This window comes from Suncus etruscus, chromosome 13 (assembly GCF_024139225.1).
Source record: "Suncus etruscus isolate mSunEtr1 chromosome 13, mSunEtr1.pri.cur, whole genome shotgun sequence".
Classification (NCBI taxonomy): Eukaryota; Metazoa; Chordata; class Mammalia; order Eulipotyphla; family Soricidae; genus Suncus; species Suncus etruscus.
The window spans coordinates 60,840,351-60,858,100 of NC_064860.1; the positions used below are offsets into that span (position 1 = coordinate 60,840,351).

The 17,750-nt window shown below is 35.0% G+C and overlaps 1 long non-coding RNA gene and 1 other non-coding gene across 2 annotated transcripts in view; one reads left to right on the forward strand and one right to left on the reverse strand.

Annotated features, from left to right (window-relative positions):
- Positions 1–17,750, forward strand: part of LOC126025727 (uncharacterized) — a 722,173-nt gene that overhangs the window by 312,438 nt on the left and 391,985 nt on the right. The gene's annotated exons all lie outside the window — the stretch shown is intronic.
- Positions 9,441–9,547, reverse strand: LOC126026792 (U6 spliceosomal RNA). Its single transcript, XR_007502011.1, has one exon. It is a non-coding gene; the product is annotated as a U6 spliceosomal RNA (small nuclear RNA).

The following is a 17,750-nucleotide window of genomic DNA, read 5'->3' on the forward strand; positions in this document are numbered from 1 at the left end:
CTTAGTTCTAAGGCACAGTCAGTATCTGCTCTGGAATAATTATGAAAAAAAATAAAGCCTAAAAAATGCCCCTTTGTTCCTAACCAGGAGAATTCCTGGTATGTGACATCAAAGGAGAAATTCAGGTTACCTCTGTTGGATATAGTCATGTGGAGGGTGTGTGTGTGTGTGAAATAAAAACAGGCAATGGGGAACCGCACAGATTCTTGCTTCAATATGTTCTCATGTTCAAACTCTTCCAAAGGTGATTCTGCTTCAATATGTTCTCATGTTCAAACTCTTCCAAAGGTGATTCTGCTTGATAATAAATAGAGAGGCCTCAAAGCTTTTTCAGAATGTGTTGGTTCTCCAGAAAGTGGTTTACAATAGCCAAGAGTCCAATTTCTTGAGCGAATGATCAGTTTTAAGTCTCTCCAAATCTTGGTATTTCAAAAGGAAAAAGGAATTTCTGAGACTATTCTGTTCACCATAAAATAGAGAAGAAATCAAGCTGTTAGGATTACACAGCTGGAGAAAGTTTAGACGTGAATGGGAACACTCTAGGTCTAGCTTCTCAAAAAGCTAAATGTTTTGATGCTATTAGAGCATAATTTGATAGGATGCCATTTCAGAGAGAGCAAAGTGCTTAATCATCTTAGCAGCTAAGATCAGTGACTCCTGTGGTGTGGTCAGGCACTCAAAGGAATAGGTCACTTGTGTCCAAGAATTCAAAGCTCCCATCTTGCAACTGATCAAGGTGCAGAAATGCTAAAACATGGAATCTGTGCAAATAAAAAACAGAGGTAGTAGACTGGTTTATGCAAATAATAGATGAAAAAACAAACAAGAATTTATTATTTGAAAGTTTTTGTTTTAATGACTCCGATGTTTTCCTCATTCATATCTGACTTAATGTGTTACACAAAATAATTTTCAGTTTTGTCTATTCCAAATTATTGAGTCTTCTTTACAATGAACAAAATCATACCGCTCTTGAAGATTTTTCTCAGACTGCAGTTTTTGGTAACCATCTCTGATTATGCTAGTAGAGGCTGTCTCCACTGAAAACATCTATGCCTCTTTCCACAGTTAGCTTATGCTATCTTGAGGTGCTAAGCATGTGTACAGAATCTGTTTGCTTAAGTGCATGCTTGTTTCCTTTGTTGCGATGCAAATCCTCTGAGATCAAGAATCTAGTCTTTTATGTTCTGTTTTAATTCCCTATACCTTGCACCTTTGTAATAGAAAATTAATTTGTAATGTTTTACAAAAGAGCAGAGGACTGCTTTGTCTCATAATGCAGTTCACAAATAAAAAGATTTAGATGGATCTTGTGAGACGTATGCAATAGTAAAAGGCTTCTTGGCTTAAAGTAAAATGATAAACAATAGTAGGATATTATTTATAGAGCAGCTCACAGCTGTTTGTCAGTAAGTCTAAAAGTTATCTCTGTGTTTATGGGATCAGTAAAGATTTCCTCTGTAATTTATTTTTCCTACACATGAAGAGTATAAGTCTGGATATTATCTTCAGACATACTATTTCACTTAAAATATTTTAACTAAATTACTTTTTTTTAAAATATTGAATTTAAGATAATGCATTAAAAGTTTACTTTCTTAAGCATGTCTAAGTTTGCTTCAAAGTCATGTACTTTCCTGAAGATGTTTTTTTCTCCAGTGCAGATTACATGAGTCTGAGAGAAATAGACTCATCCATTAGGAGGAATGTGACACTGTATAAATGAAGAAGTGTTACAACCAAGAACAGACTAAAATAAAATTAAAACTTGAAAAGCATGAGAAGCTGTTATATCCTTGACTGCTTGAACATCTATCAAAAGTGCTTTTGTTATTTATATCCTTATTAGCTTTTTATAATTTTAGCTTACAGGAAAACATATGCTATGTCTAATTACTCATATACATATGATTTTACTTTTTAAATACAAACATGCCTTATGAAGAACACAAGAACTTGTATGCAGAATCAATGGCCACATACATACTTCAAAAGTTAAAAATGATCACAATCAAACCAATGCTATAAAAAGATTAGAAAATAAAATGCACATATGCAAGGAACACAGGTCACTAATAAATGAAAAAAATCTGAATCTGCAATCTATTGCTGTCTATCTGAAAGCATTTCTTTTTCCTTCTTCCTTCTTTGTGTTTCTTTATTCCTTCCTCCCTCCCTTTTCCCCTCCCTCCACCTTCCTTCCTTTTTCTTCTAACTTCTTTCTTCTTACTTTCCTTCCTTCCTTCCTACTTTTTTCCTTCTCTATCCTTCCTTCCTTCCTTCCTTCCTTCTTCCTTCCATCATTCTCTTTCCTTTCTTCTTTCTTCCTGCCTTCCTATCTGCCTTCATTTCTTCTTTTTTACATCTTTGTATTTCTTCCTTTCTTTTCTCTTTTTTGTTCCTCTCTCTCTCTCTCTCTCTCTCTCTCTCTCTCTTTCTCTCTCTCTCTCTCTCTCTCTCTCTCTCTCTCTCTCTCTCTCTCTCTCTCTCTCTCTCTCTCTCTCTCTCTCTCTCTCTCTCTCTCTCTCTCTCTCTCTCTCTCTCGTTTTTGGGCCACACCCGGCGGTGCTCAGGGGTTACTCCTGGCTGTCTGCTCAGAAATAGCTCCTGGCAGACCCGGAGGACCATATGGGACACGGGATTCGAACCAACCACCTTTGGTCCTGGTTCGGCTGCTTGCAAGGCAAACACCGCTGTGCTATCTCTCCGGGCTCAATCCTTTATCTCTTATTCTTTCTTTCTCTCATTCTGTACTGTTCTCTCTTCTTTCTCTTTCTATCTCTTTCTTTTTCCTTTTTACCTTTCTTTCTCTTATTTCACCATGAACAATAAAGTTACACAGTTATTCATTACTGAGTTTCATTTGTAGAATGTACACTTGTCTCTTCATTTGTATCTATTTCCTTCCATTAACATCCCTAGTTCTCCTCCTGCTCCCAGTTTAGAGCACAGTTTTTCTTTTTCTTTTTATGCATTGGGGTTTACTACATACCATTACTGAAAAGCTATCATAATATTACTTTACCTCCCAGAAAGACTTCTTTATGGTAAATTAACCAGGCCCCAGTTTACCAAATACTATGTTTCATGGACCTGGAGAGATAGTATGTTGGGTAGAGCACTTGCTTTACACATGACAAACTTGCTCTCAATAAGATCATCTGAGCTCACCAGGAATAATCCCCAAGTGCATAGCCAGGAGTAGTCTCCAAGCACCTCTGGGTGTAACAAAGATACAAACAAAATACATATTGCCCCATTCCTTGGTGCCAAGTGAGTTAATTGTAGTATCTAATGAACAACATCTAACAAAGTTGATGGGAAGCTATCATCTCTTAACAAATATACTCTCCTTTTTCTATACTACCAGCAGTTTTTCTGCAGAAATGTAAGTTTAATTGAAACAGAATTTTAATTGCAAGACAAAGACTTAACCAGATTACATATTATAAAGGAGGATTTTAGGACTGCAGCTCAAGAAAAACAGTGGAGCAACATAAAAACTGTTTGGAGATAGTAAAGATGTTCCATTGAATGTAAAACATATTATAGCAATGGAATACACACATTTGGGAAGATGTGTCTGTGTATAAGGGAGGAACTATGAGATAAGGTAATGAAAAATATGAAAATGTAGACTGAAGCCTAGATTGTGTATTCCAAGTCGAATACTAGGGGTGCAATTAGAAAGTTGAGGAAATTGAAGTAGCGAAACAAGAACTATGTTTCCAAGTAGGCAGAGAACTTCTGTTATATTTTTTATCACATTTTTTATTAATGCTCCATCTATGAGAACCTAAAATTTCTTTTAATCTTTACAAATAAATACATCTCTCTATTACAAATTTAAATGGAGCTTGTACATAAGAAAACATTTTCTGAAGAACACTGATGTATTTTAAAGAACTAAATTATATAGTGCTTTTAAGAATGACCAACAAGGCAACAAAAACCTCAAGTAATTGTTTGTAAGCAAACAAAATCTGGATGAGATGAGAAAGAATTGCATATTATTGTAAGTCTGAAACTGCTTTAAATGACCATGGTTTGGAAAGCAGAACAGATCGCTAACTAAAAACCCTATAATGGATTTTTAATGGCCCTCTGTGGAATTCTTCAAATACAATAAAAACTGTAATGATCATAAATTGCCTATATTATACTTATTGGTGAGTAGGAACATATTTTATTTACTTGAAACATTTTTCTAGATTGTGATGAAGTCTAAAATGGGTCTCCAGATAAGCTATTTTATTTATTCTCCTTCCCATTAACATTTTTGCTCTATTTAGGGAAATGAGCTCTTTATACTGCCTTTTCTTTTATGACACATCTATTTTCATCCTATAGTACATATGTTTGCCTGGCATCACGATTTAGAGATGAAACAGTATTTTTAGTCTGATAATTTAATTTAATCTAAAGATTATAAAGGGGGGTAGTAGAGCTTTGTAAGATTCAAGTGCCATGAAAGCAACCCAAGTTTGGGGTACTGTTTTATTTAAAGCATACATAGATAAGCTAAACTTACTTTTATGGAATAAAATTGAATCATATGCAAATTTCAGATAAAATGTGGAACAATAAATACAATGACTACATGATTATAATATTAACCCAATCTTCTTGCATTGATACAATTTCCTGAATTCCCTATGGTTTAACTGGAGAATAAAAATAAAACACACCCCCACCTGGGGCTCGAGAGATATATGGAGGTAGGTTGTTTGCCTTGCAGAGGGACAGTAGTTTGAGTCCCAGCATCCCATGTGGTCCCCTGAGCCTGCCAGGAGTGATTTCTGAGCATAGAACCAGGAGTAAACCCTGAGCACTGCTAAGTGCGACCCAAAAAACAAAAATAAATAAATAAAATGAAATAACCCCATAAAATAAAAAAAAGCAGTTTCTGAATAGCTTACTTTTAAGATGGTGTTAATACTACCCCTAATTTATATTTAAATTATGTTTAGCATGACAATAAAATCAATAAAAAATCAATTATAGTTATTCAACCATTTTTTAATTTTTGTTTGTTTGTTTTGGGCCACACCAAAAGCCCTCAGGGGTTACTCCTGGCTCTGCACTCAGAAATTTCCCTGGCAGTATGGGATGCCAGGATTCAAACTAGTGTTCATCCTGTGTTGGCAGCTTGCAAGGCAAATGCCCTGCCCTGACGCTGTGCTATTGCTTCAGCCCCCATTTTGTAAATTTTTAATTTAAATTTTTATTATAGGCTATGTAAAATTACTTATATTTTGCATGGTTACATTTTTTCATTGAAATATTTTAAATTAATGTAATATATATTAAAAATAAGTCTGCAGTAAATAGCTACATAATATGGGATAGTGCTTATGATGTTTAAGAAGCAAGTTCTTCCCAAAGAGTTCATCTGAGTGAGCAGCCTTCTGGCCAAATTATTGTTCTCTCAAGCAAGTCTGAAGCTTCATTATCTTTTCTTTTTAATATTTATTTATTTATTTATTTATTTATTTATTTATTTATTTATTTATTTTGGTTTGGGGGCAACACCCAGTGTTACTCAGGGGTTACTCCAAGCTCTGTGCTCAGAAATCGTCCCTGGCAGGCTCAGGGGAACATGTGGATGCCTGGAATTGAACCCGGGTCCGTCCTGGGTTGGCCACATGCAAGGCAAAAGCCCTATAGCTGTGCTATTGCTCCTAAGGCTTGATGTTCTAGCCATGTTTTATTTCTTCTCTCATAGTTGAATAAAACCACTGCCTTCATATATTAAAAGGAATCAAATTTTTAGACTTATCAGGGAAACTCATAAAGATGAATAGTCTTACAAAAATAACATTTCTCCACTTTCAGTTAATAAACTGCTTTTCTTTCTTAAAGAGAAGAATGTCTTGATATTAGAAAATGAGTTGAAAGTTCTTGAAGTGGGGCTGGTGAGGTGGTGCTAGAGGTAAGGTGTCTGCCTTGCAAGGTTTGATCTCCCGGCGTCCCATATGGTCCCCCAAGCCAGGGGCAATTTCTGAGCACTTAGCCAGCAGTAACCCCTGAGCATCAAACGGGTGTGGCCCGAAAAACCAAAAAAAAAAAAAAAAAGAAAGTTCTTGAAGTGCTGAACATCAAAGTAAAGTATAATCTTTGAATAAATGTGAGATCAGGAAGCTGACAGAGAAAGAAAATTTAAGCATTTTAAGAAACAAAGGAACAAAACTTAGAACACTGGTTCTAACTTAAATGTTAAAAAGATTTTTAATATGCAGAGGTATGAATACATTTTCAGATTTAGGTATTTAAGTCACATTGATGTAGAGATAAATGCAAAGAGAAGAATATGTGTTCACAGTGTAAGAGATTAAACTGGAATATAACAACTCCAAAAAGGCAGAAATGTTTATGATGGGGGAATAAGACACGTTATAATGGATAAACATATTTTTATCAACATCTCTATTACAATAAATCCTACAGAAATTCTTTGAATGATTTTTCTATTTACTCTGCTGCCTTGAATCCTTGAATCAACAAAACAACTCGAATAGACAGTAACATTTATTTCCAAATTCTCATGCAAAGACTTAACTTGGTTAAGGTCAAGTTAGTTAGGTAAAGACAAAACCAAAATCTGAACCTTAACTGTCCAAATACAAAACTTACTTTGATATTGCCTGATTCTCAATATTACAATTACTTTTGTTTACAAAGTCAGTGTGAATTCTGTGCCTTGAGGACTTGTGTATGAGAAAGAACATATAGTATAATAGGCAAGATTAAAAATATGGGGGATATTGATAGTGGGAATGCAATGTAGTCCAGTCTGTCTGGAAAAATATGGAGATTCCTCAAAGAACTGGTAATGGAACTCCCATATGATCCAGTTATTCCATGCCTCAAAGGGAGGTAGAAAAAGGAATCTCTCACACATCTGTGAGATTTAAGAAAAGTAAAAGACAGTATGGTAATAATACCCAGAGACAATTGAGATGAGGTTTGAAAGGTTCAGCCCATGTTCTGAAGCTCACCACAAAATTGGTGAGTGCAATTAAAGAAATAACCACACCAACAATTATGATGATAATGTGTGAATGAGATAAATAGAATGCCTGCCTTAAAACAGGCCGGAGGGTGTGGGAGAAGGGTGATGAGAGACATTGGTGGCAAGAAGGTTGCATTGATGAAAGGGACTGTTCATTTTTTTTGTTTGTTTGTTTTTTGGTCATACCTGGCAGTACTCAGGGGTCAATCCTGGCTCTGTGCTCAGAAATTACCCCTGGCAGGCTTCGGGGACCATATAGGATGCAGGAATTCGAACTACAGTCCTATTGCATGCAAGGCAAACACCCTACCTCCATGCTATCTCTTCAGCCCCGGGGTGTTCTTTTTTATGACTGAAACCCAACTACAAACATGTTTGTAACCATGGTGTTTAAGTAAATATTTTAATAAAAATAAAAATAGATAACTAAATAATACAAAACAAACAAATAATATGGGGCTGGGCTGGAGCAATAGCACAGCAGGTAGGATGTTTGTTTTAGGAAACCAACCAGTTTAGATCCCTGGCATTCCATATAGTTCCCCAACCCTACCTGGAGTGATTTCTGAGTGCAGAGCCAGGAGTAACTCAGAGTGCTATTGGGTGTGTCCCCAAAATAAGAAAGTCTATTTCAAGTACAGTTGTGGGTGAGGTGGGAAGGAGGGAGATTTGGGACATTGTTGGTGGGAATGCTGCACTGCTGAAGAGGGTGTTCTTTACATGACTAAAATCATACAACTAGAATCATATTTGTAATAATGGTGTTTAAATAGAGATAATTTAAAAAAAGAAAGAAAGAAGGAACAAAGGGGGCCAGAGAGATAGCATGGAGGTAAGGCGTTTGCCTTGTATGCAGAAGATTGGTGGTTCGAATCCCGGCATCTCGTATGGTCCCGAGTCTGCCAGGAGTGATTTCTGAACATAGAGCCAGGAGTAACCCCTGCCCGGTGTGACCCAAAAACAAAAGAAAGAAAGAAAGAAAGAAAGAAAGAAAGAAAGAAAGAAAGAAAGAAAGAAAGAAAGAAAGAAAGAAAGAAAGAAAGAAAGAAAGAAAGAAAGAAAGAAAGAAAGAAAGAAAGAAAGAAAGAAAGAAAGAAAGAAAGAAAGAAAGAAAGAAAGAAAGAAAGAAAGAAAGAAAGAAAGAAAGAAAGAAAGAAAGAAAGAAAGAAAGAAAGAAAGAAAGAAAGAAAGAAAGAAAGAAAGAAAGAAAGAAAGAAAGAAAGAAAGAAAGAAAGAAAGAAAGAAAGGGAAAATGTTTCCCCTTTCTCTGTCTTTTCATGTCCATTTTCTTCCCTCCTGTGATCTTATTCCATAAGGAATATTTGTTTTAATATTGATATTGATGCATCATTATTATATAAAGTTTGTAGTTACATTAAGATTTATTCTTTTTTTATTTTATTTTATTTAAACACCTTGATTACATACATGATTGTGTTTGGATTTCACTCATGTAAAGAACACCACCCATCACCAGTGCAACGTTCCCATCACCAATGTCCCAAGTCTCCCTCCTCCCCACCCGACCTCCGCCTGTACTCTAAACAGGCTCTCCATTTCCCTCATACATTCTCATTATTAGATAGTTCAAAACGTTGTTATTTCTCTAACTAAACTCATCACTCTTTGTGGTGAGCTTCCTGAGGTGAGCTGGAACTTCTAGCTCTTTTCTCTTTTGTGTCTGAAAATTATTATTGCAAGAATGTCTTTCATTTTTCTTAAAACCCATAGATGAGTGAGACCATTCTGCGTTTTTTTCTCTCTCTCTCTCTCTGACTTATTTCACTCAGCATAATAGATTCCGTGTACATCCATGTATAGGAAAATTTCATGACTTCACCTCTCCTGACAGCTGCATAATATTCCATTGTGTATATGTACCACAGTTTCTTTAGCCATTCGTCTGTTGTAGGGCATCTTACCATAGTCTTGCTATGGTAAATAGTGCTGTAATGAATATAGGTGTAAGGAAGGGGTTTTTGTATTGTATTTTTATGTTCCTAGGGTATATTCTTGCTATGATGTGAGGACAGAGTCCCAGGGCTTGGACCAAGGTAGTCCCAAGCCCCAGTGGAGCTGCTTTTATAGCAGGCCAGAGCCGAGGCTCACAGTATTTTCTCACTCTATCACCTCTCTATAAGCCAAGGAAGGCAGTTCTGAGATAAAACCACAGAATACACCCTCTGAAGGTCAGGTCCCTTTCTGTTCTGTTCAGGAACCAGGTGGTTTCTTAATGTTCCACCAGATTTGGCCCCCTGGACAAATAAAGTTGGGTCAGTGATGAACTGGGACTTCTTTTCTAAAAATGACATGATTTGTGTGGAAAGAAATAGGCCAATCGTGTGTGTTGAAAAGGTTGAACTGTTTGCATACTCAATGAGATGCTTGAATCGTTAAAGCTTGTAAACCCTTTGGAATTTTTTTTTTCTTTTTTATGGAGCGCTTCACGAATTTGAGTGTCATCCTTGCGCAGGGGCCATTCTATTCTTCTCTATATAGTTCCAATTTTAGTATATGTGCTGCCGAAGCGAGCACAACCCCTTGGAAATTTGAACCAGGATCCTTGTCAAGACTCCACTATGTTGGATGAGACTTGGACCTCGGCCAGCCGAATAAACTCCCCTTTGCACCTTGTATTATCAGAGATGGTATTTGATTCTGAGTGCCGACTTGGGAGGTCAACTCGGACCCTTAACAGTGATACTTTGAATGAGTTTTAACAAATGTATAATGACACATGTTCAGAATTATATTATTATACAGAGTGGTTCCGCTGCTCTAAAAATTCTCTCTGTCTCTCTAACCTCCTTACCTCTGACAACTACTGGTATTTTAACAGTTTCCATAATTTTGACTTTTCCAAAGTGTCTTACAGTTATGGTCATATAGCAGCATTTTCAGATGGGTTGATTTTACTTATCCAACTGCATTTGTTCCTTCTTGTCTTTTTATGGCTTAATAAATTATTTATTACCAAAAATATATGGGGAATGATGGACTGCAAAACAGAAATTACAGCAATTTCATTAAAATCTGAAGGACAGTTACAAAGCTTTGTAATCAGTGCCATGGCTTAAATTTGATCAATTATTTACTGAAAGTAAATTTTTTAGAAGGCAAAGTTGGCTTGCGAGGGGGTGGGGGCATGGGTTGTCAAACCCAGCTCCTATTCAGTGCTCAGGATTGCTCCCCTCAGTGCTCCAGACTGAATCCAGGCCAGATATATTCAAAGCAAAGTACATAAGCCCTTTTGAACTTTCTTTTCCCTGCTCTGACTTCATCTGGTGTCTAAATAGTGGTTAAAAAGTATTGTAGCAGTTCTTAAAATGTTTAATCTCTGCCCTATATGTGCACTGAAAGGATAAGAAGTCAGAAAAACAAACCTGATCATTTTCCTTCCTCACAAAATGTTTTTCATTATTTGCAGTATGAAGCTTAAGTTACTTACTTAAAAACTTAAAGAAGAAATTTGGAAATTTTACCTCAGTATGTTTCTATGTTTTCGTTTGATCTCTGGTTACTAATCATAATACAGATTTCCAACAATTGCATACATTTTATAAACCCATTCACCAATTATGTTAAAAATGTGCTTTTTGAGGCCAGAGAGATTGAAAAGGGCTTAAGGCACTTTCCAATATAGATCACCCCAGTTTAATGCCTGGGAACAATATTTGGTCACATAAGTGTCGCTGGGTAAAGACAGACAAGAAGACCATAAACATTGCTGGGTTGGTCCAGGCATTACATTAGCAGGCCCTCTTTATATTGAATCCCCATTCTGTTTTGTCAAGTATCACAGGAAAGCCTTATGAATACTTTTTAGGAGTCACCCTGTTCCCTGAATGCAGACAAAAAATGTATTTTTAGAACTTCACTTATTGTTAGTATTTTCCTCAGCTCAAATGTCAGCTACTAATGGTGCTGGCCTTGAACATAACTGACCCAGTTCGACCTCCAAAAACCTATATGGTCCCCAGAGCACCATCAAGAATAACTCCTGGGTACAAAGCCAGAAGTAAGCCCCTGAACATTACAGTATGTGGCCAAAATCTAAAATAAAGTCTCTAAATTTAAAAAAAAAAAAAAAACTTAGAAGCTTTCTCTGATTCTGAAAAGAAAGGAAAAGAACCTACTCTCATTTGACTAGTAAAGAATCCTTGGAAACTGCAATCATTCACTCAGAGGTATAGTGGTTTCAATTGCCTTGATCTTGAACTTAGAACTGAATAGAAACTACATAAAATGCAAAGATACAAAATACCTAAAACCAGGATGAAAGTTACTAGATGCATTACCATCCAGTCTCAATAAAACATCTTCCAAACTTGTTTATTTCTCACAGGCTTCCATTTTTTTCTTAATCATGACTGAAACCACAACTTTCTTACATCAATAATTTTAGAATATTTCATAGTACCAATATTTAAATTCATGTTTCAGTACTTGCTGAAAATAGATACACATGTCCATGAAGCCAGCTTGCTGCCTGGCATCATTTCTTGAAATAAATTCCTATGTCATTCCAGTCCAGCAGACACCTTACAATTTCAAAAACAAGTTCAGCTGCAACTGCTTTCCAAACATCGTACCAAGTTACTTTGCTGTCTTACATCACCCAGGTTTCTAGAAATGTACTCAAAATGCCTAATGAGGCAATAAATTCCTTTATTGACTGTTCAGAATGTGGAAACAAATTGGAATGACTCACTAAGATTTTCTTTAACACTCTTATTCAGCAAAACAGTTAATTTTACTAAAAGAATAGAAAAGAAAAACTGAATTGATAATCTAGACATAAACTAAGTAGGTCCTCCCTCTTGTGTGCCTTTAGGGCACTTTAAAATTATCATTTTTGCACACATATATGTTACATGCTAATTGAGTTTATAAAAGAGAAAACATCTTGTCTTATTATCCTTTTAAAAATTATCCCATATTTTCTTTCCAGTTGGATGAATTAATCATCCAACTTTTTTTTTTAATGAAGTTTTTTCTTTTACTTTTGTTGGTTTCCTGGATTTTGTTCTTATTTTGTTTTAAAGTTCAATTTTTCTCTTAGTAGTTACCCACAGGTAGAAGTTTACTTACTTGTGCTATAATCTTAAAAGCACATATTGCTCATAAACCTTTGTAACAGATCAAACACAATAGATAAAGGAATGTGAATGAAAGAAAGTTTGTTTCAAGGGTTTACTTCAACAAATACATGGAAAATTTGCATCTTATATATTTATTTAAATTATTGAAAGATTTGTCTTTCCTGAGCATATATAATAAGTAGAGGTGTTAAAATGACTTTGGGGGGCCATAGCAGTGGTGCAAGCGGTGAGGAATCTGCTTTGCCCAAGCTAGCCTAATACAGACCGTGGTTTGATCCCCTGGTGTCCCATATGGTCCCCTAAGCCAGGAGCTATTTCTGAGCACATGGCCAGGAATAACCCCTGAACATCACCAGGTGTGGCCCAAAAACTAAAATAAAAAAAAGACTTTGAGAGTTAGGAATGTCTTGGACTACATACAGAAAAGTTATATTACTACATTTACAGTGTGTATATACAATTATAGTGAAATTGACATTGTAAGCCTATTAATACAATAATGGAAATCCGTCCAATTTTTAATTAAATGTGATATTTCATTAAACATTTTTGTGTTTAGACACAGAAGGAAAGTCTAATAAATTAAAAGTATTTAATGGACATCCTAGGAAAATTGGTTTATGGATCTAGAACTAAAACCATCAACTCCAAAGCTTGAGAGCAAGTTCTAAGACAGTGTATTTTTTTAATTTAATATTTTATTGATTTATACATGATTTTAATTGAATCACCATGAGACACACAATTATTGATCATGACTGAGTTTCAGTCATTCAATGTATTACACCCTTTACCAGCACACATTTTCCACCATCAATGTCACCAGTTTCCCTCTTTCCTTCCATACTGCCTGCCTCTGTGGCAGACATTTTTCTTTTCGTTCTGTCTCTCTCTCTCTCTATCTGTCTCTCTGTCTTTGTCTCTCTATATCTCTGTCACATACTCTCTCACTCACTCTCTCTCTCTTCTTTTAGGCATTGTGGTTTGAACTATTTTTTTTTACCTATAGGTAACATACATCTTTATCTCCTTTCAGCACCTGTTCTTGTCCAGGATAATAACATCCCAAGATAACAGAGATGAGGATCAGAGGACCAATTTATGGTAGAAAACTTCATTCAAATAGCACGAGAGTGCAATTAAGAAAGAGAAGTGAACACTGTGATAGGAAAGACAGAAGAGATGCAGAAAGATGAAAGGTCAAAGTTAACCAATAGATATTAGCATCCATCGTATCTTCTAAATAAGTGGTCTTACTACTAAATTTTATGCTACAAACCATCAACCATTAACATATATAGTTTTGGTTTCTGTCAAATTTATTTTTGCTACTTTTGAACAAAGAGCCCTAAACATGTCTGGGGTATTTTAAATGTTTGTTACTCTCAGCTATATAAACTTCTCAAATAAAGCTTTCAGAGCCACTGATGTGAATTGAAGTGATACTAAAAGCTTGATCTATATTGATTTTAAAATTATAGTCCTGGCTTTTTTTTTTCTGCTTTAGAGAAATTTGTGTTCTCTCTTTAATACATCTCTCCCCCTCTCTATCTTTCCCTCATACACATACCAACACTTCTCTGGGAAAATTTCTTTAAATAGCTATTTTATTTCAAAATATAAGATCCTAAAGATTCAAACAAATCTGTTAAATAAAATTATTGATAGTATACCCAAGTAATGGAGAAAGTCAAAATATATCATCACATTTTACTTCACCAGTTTCTTCAACTTACTCACTTGAAACACAGTTCACTTTACATTATTTTATCTTTAAGAAGGTTGGTTTGCAGTTAGATATTGTCTCATAATATCTTCTAGAATAAAAGGCTTTCTACATTCAATTGACCCTTGGGTAAACATAATAAGTGTTGCACTGCCTACTCTTTAAAGCTATGTATAAATTAGCTTACCTATGCTTTACACCACATCTCGTATTTTTAACAGCTCTGTGAAGCAATGAAAAGACTTTAATGAAGCCATAGATCAAGGCACCTCATTTATTAACTTTTAAAATATCACCTCATTTATTTAGTTTTTCTTTAGACTTTCTCTTTTGATAAGTAGTGATTTTATTAAACATCCATTTAAGTGAAATGAGAAAGAATGACATACTTTTCTCCAGTACATAGAAAGGCTATATTCTTACATCTAAATTTGCATTAGCCAGGAACATTGCAGTATAATCACTACATCTGTTTTTTGTATACATAAGGAGTGGGAGGAATACTACTGGCTTTTAAATTTATAGCACACCAAATAGCTAATACAGATTTTGCCATGTGGGAAAACTTTGATGAAATTACCCTGTCTAGGGGAACAAAAAGGGTGAAATCATTGAATTAATGGCAGACCAAAATATTTGAAAGTTGAAAGCATGCTTCAAGAAGAGAATCCAGTTACCAAATGTAATTCATTAAAAGTAATAGTACAGATTGTCCTGTAGCTGGTATCAGTTTAAGGTTTCAAGGAAGTCTGAAACATTACATCCTTTAAATTAATAGTTATCATAGAGAGCAAATGGTTTGTCTTACAAACATAATTCATTTTGTTGTAAAAAGAGTCACTCTGAAAAAGCTTTTGAGGCAAGAGTAGCTTAATATGTATGGTACATAAAGATTTATACTTTTCAATATAAACTTTCTAGTAAAATCATTCAGAGAGAAAAGTCAATGATCTGGAAGGTTTATGAGAAAAGACTAAGAAACAATATTGTGTTACAACATATTTATTATAAAATGTCAACAGAAAAAAATTAAAATGGAAGCTTTATCCCTTACTAACACACACACACACACACACACACACACACACACGGATACACACATACAATCAAGTTTAACTTGATTACTATTACTTGTGTGTGACTAGTAGGCATTACAAAATCCAGGCATAGGATTTTTTTTGTCTGATATTATTTGTTTAAAGAATCATAACTCAGATAAATTTATGCAAGTTTGACCTTGTAAAGCCTGCAGAGAAAGACACCGCCCTTACTTAGAATAAAAGTCAAGTACAGAATCTTTTTTTTTTGGGGGGGGTCACACCCTACAGCACTCAGGGGCTACTCCTGGCTCTATGCTCAGACATCGCTCCTGGCAGGTTTGGGGGACATATGGGGCGCTGGGATTCGAACCACTGTCCTTCTGCATGCAAGGCGCAAACGCCCTATCTTCATGCTATCTCTCTGGCCCCTCAAGTACAGAATCTTACCAAAACATGTTTTTTGCAGAGTTAATTTCTTTTTTACTCCACAAGGATCACATTGAGAAACGAAATAAATCAATTAATACCTCCAACATAGCATAATGTAGACAAACTTATAATTATTTTGAGAATTTACTTAGCTCATTAAAAAGTAACTTAAATTTATTTTTGTCTTTTAATTATTTAATTATTTAAAATAGATATTTCCAACAAGCTAGAGAGATAGTACAAGGATTTAGGCACTTGCCTTAGATGCAATGGACCCCTGTATTGTCCCTGGCACCAAATATGGATCCATTAGCACCACCATGTGAGACCACTGAACACAGAGCAAGTCACCCTTGAATCATGTTGGATATGAAATAGGTTTCAAAATAAAGTTTTTAAAACAGTTTATTCTAAGGTGAGATAGCTCCAACCCTAAACAAAGGTGTTCCCTCAATTTTTTCTTCTCAGTAATCTCTTCCTTTGATAAGTAAAAGCCCAACTGTTTTACAGGACGTTCCCCCATCCTGGTGGAATTGGTTCTTGATAATAAAGAAAGAGCAGTTCTGATTTTTGGTGGGCAGAACAGCAGCACACGGCAGAAAGAGGCCATGATATGAAAAACAGACTGACTCCGATCCTAACTGCTAGGTATATTATTTCTCCACTGCTACCCTGCATCAGACCCATCCACCTAAGTGGTTAGAAACACAGTGCCTGGGGTAGACTCGTGGATTTTTAGAAAGATATTCTGAACAGTATGATACTTTCCTTGCATATGGCCATGTTTACAAACCATGTCTTCATCCCTAGCACCACATCTGGTCCTTGAGCACCACCAGGCTTTATTTCTGAGCACAGAACCAAAAATAGTCATTTAGAGACATCTAAATGTAACTCCCACCAAAATATTTACATTTTCAGAAAATTTGTATTAAATCGTTAACCTTACTGAGTGTGCAGTGGTGTAAGGTTTTTTAAATCTTTTTAAGATGACTCTAAAGTGAGGCCAACATTTGAAAACCACTATTCCAGTGCACAAAGTCAAATTATTTTACTCTTTAAAGTAGTTTTGAAAGATTTATTGAGGATAAAAAAAATCTAAATATATTTGATAACATTGTTAAATAAATGACATGCTCATAATAGAAAACATATGGGTGGAAAATTGATGTTTAAAATATTGGCTAGGAAATGGGATTTGGTTCATAGAATTTCAGGAACTAGCTCAAGTAGGATAGCACATGGTTAACATGTGTAACACTATGGTTCAAACTCCAGCAATCCTGTATTCACCATTCAGTATCACTGGGTCCTGCTGCTCCTGTGCATTCCTATTACAAGAAGAACACCTATCTAAGATCTGAAAAAGTAGTCTGTGTGGTGTGGTCAAATATTGCTGTCAGAGTGACCAAACCTCTTCTTGCTATTTGTGGCTTCAAAAAATTAAAATGCTGAACAAAGTTAGATTAGAGACACATTTGTATAAATATTTTAAGTGCTAGAATATGAACTCAGATATTTAACAAAATCTCATATGCTTGAGTGAGCAAAGCTAAACTTAAGAAGCTTATATTTTAATTACAGTAACCTTTTTTGATATCTGTGGAAGATCATAAAAAAGTGTGTTGATTTTTATATTTGAACTGAACCATTTCTTTTAAATAGTGAATTTGAATACTATGGTGTGTCAAAAACATTTTTCAAAATCATGAACAAAAGTGACATTTGTTATTCATTATAACTGATTATCAGAGAAATAAAAACCACCTAATGCCAATTAGACAAATTAGCTTGTATCAAAGAGCCTTGAAATTTTAAGTACATAAAAGAGGTGGTGGAAAAAAGAAATCACATTCACTTCAAGTGAGATTGTTGGTTTACCCTTTGGAAAACACTGTATAAACTTTTTAAAAATTTAATATTAATAATAAAATATGACTATGAAATTCCACTCCTAGGCATCGATATTAAAATATATATATAAAATCACCAGAGAGAATGTAATCATACTTAGGTCATCGCATTATTATTTTTAATAGCCAAGATATGTAAATAACCCGAGTATCAACAACAGATTAATGGATAAATACATTCTGGTATACATATAAAAGGGAATAATACTAAGCTAGGAAAAAAAGATGAGTCATGCAGTCTGTTGAAAGATGGGTGGAATTTGAGAAGGCAATGCAATGTCAGAAATAAAAGACAAATACTAGGTTATCTAGGTCATATTTAGAGTATATAGAAAAATTAAGGAATCAAATATTCCAATAAAAAAGTCCATGAGGTAGTGTCAACAGAACTGTGAGAGTAAGCAAAGGCAGGGAAGGGACCTTCAGATATTAACATTCTGTTGCTGGGCAAAGCATAACATACCTGCAAGTATAAAATAGTATTGCAAATAACAATACTAAATAAAATTTAAACATTATTTGTAAAAT